Genomic DNA, 6,000 nt, shown 5'->3' with positions numbered 1-6,000 from the left:
GCCTGCAATGTTGAAAAGAACATTATATTGAAGCAGAAACATAGCTGATTTAGTATATGCAATTACAATTAAGAGTTGACATCTAATAGGTTGATTCTCAACATCTTTAATTACTACTATGCCTATATTATATGCTGTTCCAACTCGAAGAGTTGGACTGAGGATATTGAAACAAAAAATTAGCACAATTATTTGATGCAATAACCTTTAAGAAGTTATATCTACTAGGTCAGATCTCATCATCTTTAATTCCTTCTATCCCTATACTAAATGTTGCTTAGACACTCTATTTTTTTTACAAGTGCTCAACCCTTTTGTCTGACAGATATCCGGACCTGTGTAAGGAGATATGTCCCTTTAAGACCTTCCAAATATATGGAAAAACTTCAAAAAAAAATATTAACCATAGCCATATCAGACAGAAGATCCAAGTAACATAATTCGCAACTCGATTTTATTTGTAAAAAAAAGGGGAGGAAAAAAGAACATTATATTTCGTCAATCAGAAATTCTTAGGAAACGGGTATCCATAGTCTCAATCTGCGGGGAGATTGTATCCCCATCATATTTGAATTGGTGTCACACCAAAAGCAACCGTATAAGTGCAAAAAGAACAAATAACATATAGATAAAGAAACCCCAAAAGCAAATTATTATTCAAATTTTCGTGCGTAGCCCTAGCATTTGCAAACTTTGTTGGTAAACATAGAGAAGCAAACTGCAATTCAAAAGTTCAAGATAAAAGAGGTTATCTGTTACTTGCTGTGAACTTCAAAGGCTTCATTCGGCATTGCATTATACAAGAATCAAGTAGTATTGTTAAAAAAAAAAAGGAATCAGGTGGTAAAGTTTACAGTAAAAATGTTGAGATTTTTATTTTCTGTCAAGCACAAACATATTCTTATCTTTTACACGGTTAAGTCAACTTTTCAATAGGTAAACTTCAAAAGCAACCACGATAGCGAAATCTCATTAAGCTATGCCCAATTCAAGAAAAATCGTGTCAAAAACACAAAATCCAAATAAATCTACAATGCCAAGTTGAATTGTACATTAAATTCGAATTCTAATGTGGGAGTAATTTTTTGCCCAAAATTAATACGTAATTGGAAAATTTAAATTACCTTTGATGAAGTAGTCGGAGGAGGGCCAACCTCGGACGGTGGTTGAGGTGGAGGAGGAAATGGGGTCTTCCGGGGCCAATTTCTCAATCAGCCGGGTAAGGCCATAAGATTGAGCGGTGGGTGGCGGGACCCAGTAAGATGATCCCGGGAGGAAAGGAAGCCAATCGGGTGCTGAACGGCGGACAATGATCCGGTGGATGGCGTTTTCGAGTTTCTGAAGGAGCAGAACGGAGTGGGGTCGGCGTCGGAGAAAAGATCATCGGCGTCAGGAAAGTCGGATCGGTTGGATTGGGGTCGGAGGGAAAGGAGACGAGACGAGGAAGGACGGTTTTTGAAGATTGGGGTGTGCTTTATTGTGGTTTGAAAAAGGGAAAGTGCCATTAAAACAAAATAAAGGTATTGAATGTAGGCGATAACACCAAAAAGTCATCCTCATTTTTATTTACATGTCAGATATCTTTTTATTTTTATTTATTGATCTAATACTCTTTGTAAGAAGGTACACCTCATGCATCGCGTCTTACGTTGATATGGCGTCACGTGAAGAAAGTGCGGCCCATGAACCGCATCTTATGCTGACATGACAACACGTTGGATAAGACGCGGTGCATGGGCCGCGTCTTCTGCCACGTAGGGATATTACGCGGTGCTTGAATCACACCTTCTTGCAATTATGATATGCCTCAGAATGGCGCGGTGCATGGATCGCACATTACATAATTGCATCCGCACTTCTAACGTTTAAAGCATCTCCTCTCGGCTATAAATACCCATATCTCCCGTAAATTCTCTCACAACTACCTCTCAATTGAGAAACTAATACAATAATCCTCTCAATCAGTAAAAAACACCCGACAATCCTCTTATATTTTATTAAGAAGACCGTCCGATATTTCATTATAAGGTAATTTTTTATAACATTTTTTATAATTATATATGATTATTTGAAAAAAAAAATATTGTATTAATTGTTTTCAATTAATTTTTGTTATTGTAAAATTGGAAAGCAGGAGCATACGTCGAAATATTTTTGTCGATACGATAATAATATAAAATTATATTATTTAAATTATTTACGTTTATGTGTAAAAAATTTATTATGTTATATTTTAATTCATATATTATTTATTTAATTACGTTTATTTCAGGGTTTTTTTGCAGATATATTATTGTCTTACTTTCAAACTCTAAGAATAGCGCGAATTTCAGCTATTGTTTATTATGATGGAGAAATTCGGGAAGATGAAACCGGCGTTGTTTCCGTATCAAATCATTATGTTAAAATATTATTCAAGAGAAACATAACTCTTGAGGAGCTGATAACGAAGATTTTAAGGAAGATTCATGTTGGAAGTACTAGAAGAATGTCGTCGCTTCAGTATAGATTTCCAGCATCATTGTTGCCATTAACTTATACAACGTTCGAACTATCGAACAATGATGATGTTGAAATGATGGTTGATTCTCAAAGTAATTATTCAGACGCTGATATGCAGATGTATGCAAAGTTTGTTGAAGTGCGTATTGTTCGAGGTCTGTCATTAAGCTCCCACTATGGGATGGTTGAACAAGTTGATCAAGTTGACAGCTCGACTACAGTAATATGTAATGATTTTAATGCCATAATGGGAAATCTGCATCATGCTATCGTCCCATCAACTTCAATAGGGAGACATTCATCAGTAACTCCTTACGATCTGTACCGAGGTGTGTCCACGAACAATCCGTATGGCAACATCGCATCCAGTTCAAGGGGAAGACATTCATCTGCAAATTTCTTTGACCTTAATATGGAGATGCCCTCGACGTAACAATCTGTGCAGTTCCATTTGACACGATGGCTTCAAGCTCTAGGGGAGGCATTCGACTGCGAGCTTTTTCGATCTCAATGTTGATATGCCTTCTAGTTCAAGGGTAAGGCATGCAAGTAGAAGGTTCTTCGACCTAAATGTGGAGAGCATAGAGGAACCATCATCTCCACCAGAAGAACCGCTTCGTGAGCCATGTGCGGATGGTGCTGAGATCACCCAGAATCACCACAATTCAACTTCGAGAATGTAGATGAATTTCCCTCAAATATGGAACAAACTGACCCTCCAGCATACATGTATGAAGCTGATTATGGTGCAATGTACGAGCCAAAATTTGCAGATATGCCTAATCTCAGTGATTATGGATTTTACTCATCAATAAATAAAGGTGAATTATCTTTAGGCATGGAGTTTTCAAACAAAAAAGAAGCGATGATGGCTATAAAAAAATTACAATATCCGTAATTCTGTTCAATCAAGAGGAAAAATATGTATGCCACTGTGTCCGACGTAAAAACGGATGCAATTGGATGGTTTGCGTATTAAAGAGGAAAAATAATATATGAGAACTAACGATATACAACGATCCTCACACATGTTGTGCTAGAGGGATCAACCAAGATCATCTCAACTTGGACTCTGAAGTGATCTGCCAAGCCATCATGCCCATGGTAAAAGCAAGCTCATATATAGCTATTGTTGTGTTGATTTCAGCTATACAATCGCATTATGGGTATTTCGTCTCATACAGAAAAGTATGGAAGGCAAAGCAGAATGCCATTAAAAAACTTCACGGCGAATGCGATGCATCTTACAATGAACTTACAATGAACTTCCAAGTTGGTTTAGGCTGGTACGAAGGTTGAATTCTGAGATAATTGTGGACTTCGAAACCTTCCATGCATACCATAATGATCGAGTTCTTCGCGATCGATGCCAATTCTACCGGGTTTTCTAGACTTACCCATAGTGAATTAATACTGTCAAATATTGCAAGTCTGTGGTCCAAATCGACGGGACTTTCTTGTATGGAAAATACAAGCAAGTTTTACTATTGGAAGTTGTACAATATGGTTTCGCAATATTCTTCCAGTTGTTTTTGCTCTTGTTGAAGGAGAAGATACATATTCTTGGGCTTTTTTTCCTTCGAAACTTACATTCACATGTTATCACGAGGGAACAAATCTGTGTCATTTCAGATCGCGGAGCTGGGATCAAAGCAGCAATGGAGTATTTGGGTCCATTGTGGTAGCCACTCTTTGTCCAACATAGGTATTGTATCCGACACATTGCTGCGAACTACCATGGAAAGTTCAAGAAGAATGATGAGTGTCAATTACTTGTGCGCATGGCAAGTGAAACCACCCTTTTTCTTTTGATCATTTTCATTTTTTTAAAGAAACAAAGTTAGTAAGTTCTATATTTTATGATCAGGTTAAGAACTACTACCTCAAACATTTGAATCCATGCTTCAAGATTTACGGGCAAAGAACGAGGAAGGATACGATTAGATTAGTCTCATCGATAAAGAAATGTGGACAAACACATATGATGGTGGATGTAGATATGGACACATGACGACCAACTTGGCTGAGGAAATCAATTCAACCTTAAAGGGTACACGTCACTTACCTGTAACGACTTTGGTAAAAACTACATATTTTCGTTTGGGGGCACTTTTTGCGAAGCTCGGGGGACAAGCTCAAACATGGATGCAAGGCGATCATGTCTATCACCCTAGATTAGTTACAGATATACAAAAAAATGTTGCATCAAATGGAATGTCTGTAACAAGCTTCTCTAGAACGCATGAATTGTTTTGTGTCACAGAGTTCTCGCGACCTCTTCAAGGGATTGAAGGTGTGTCGTTACGAGTAAATCTACGGGACAGATGGTGTGACTGCTGGTTTTTTCAAGATCTGAAGTATCCATGATCTTATGTGATAGCAGCTTGCTCGCATACCCGTTAAGACTATAACCATTTTGTGGATCCCGTATACCTACTATCAGAACTGTTTAAGGTATATGAATTTGAGTTCCCCCTATAGGTAATGACAAAGACCCTAATGAGGTTCAGAATTGGGTTCTGATTATACCAGATCCGACTTTATTGAGGGACCTTGGTCGTCCAAAATCCACTCGAATTCATTGTGATATGGATATTCAAGAAAAATCTAGACACGACAAAAAATATGGGCATTGTAGAAACTTTGGACACACTAGAAGAACATGTCCACTTCTGTTGTCATCAAGTAACCATTGATGAGGAACTGATGTAGTTGTTGTTTATCAAATAATAATTATTGTAGTTTAATTTACATTTACTTAAAGTTAATGTCATTTGATAACCGCTGATGAATATTAAAAAAATGATACAAGAAAACGAGATTCGACGTTGGCGTCACATGTGATTATAATAAAAGAGATAATAAGTGACAAACTTAAGAAAATTATTAAACACAATTATTAAATTTTATTAAACTAATAGCAATTTGGTATTTGAATATAATTTTAAATACAACAAACTTAAAATAAGTATTAAATGGTAAATAATAAAAAAATTATAATAACTGATATTAAATGGTAATAAACAAAATTAACAAAATAAATTAACAAAAAGTCCAAAAAAGTAACAAAATAAATTAAGTATTAAATGATAAATAATAAAAAAATTACAATAAATAAATCCAATAAACAACTAAATAAAAATATAACAAAATATCAAAATCTATCGATGTCTGCGATGCGAATGTGTTTCGTAGGGCGATGGCTGTCTGTCTCGAGAAGGATTTCTTCGTATAACTGGTTCTGACTCCTCACTGTCATCATCATCACCATCATCATCGTCATTGTCGTCAGGAGTAGATATATTTTGTTGACGAGAAACTGATGACGATGCAGTACCTCCATAGAATAAGGACCCTGGAGGTGTATGACTGACTATCTCACCGCTCATTGAAAACTGGGAAAACTCAGAAAACACAGACATCGATGAGTGTGAAAACTGTATAGGAGGTATCTCTGCGGCGGCCGTCGGTGATGAGGCTACACCCGCTAAATAACTA

This window comes from Hibiscus syriacus, unplaced genomic scaffold (genome assembly GCF_006381635.1).
Source record: "Hibiscus syriacus cultivar Baekdansim isolate YM2019G1 unplaced genomic scaffold, ASM638163v2 tig00111095_pilon, whole genome shotgun sequence".
Lineage (NCBI taxonomy): Eukaryota > Viridiplantae > Streptophyta > Magnoliopsida > Malvales > Malvaceae > Hibiscus > Hibiscus syriacus.
This window is presented reverse-complemented; position numbering follows the sequence as displayed.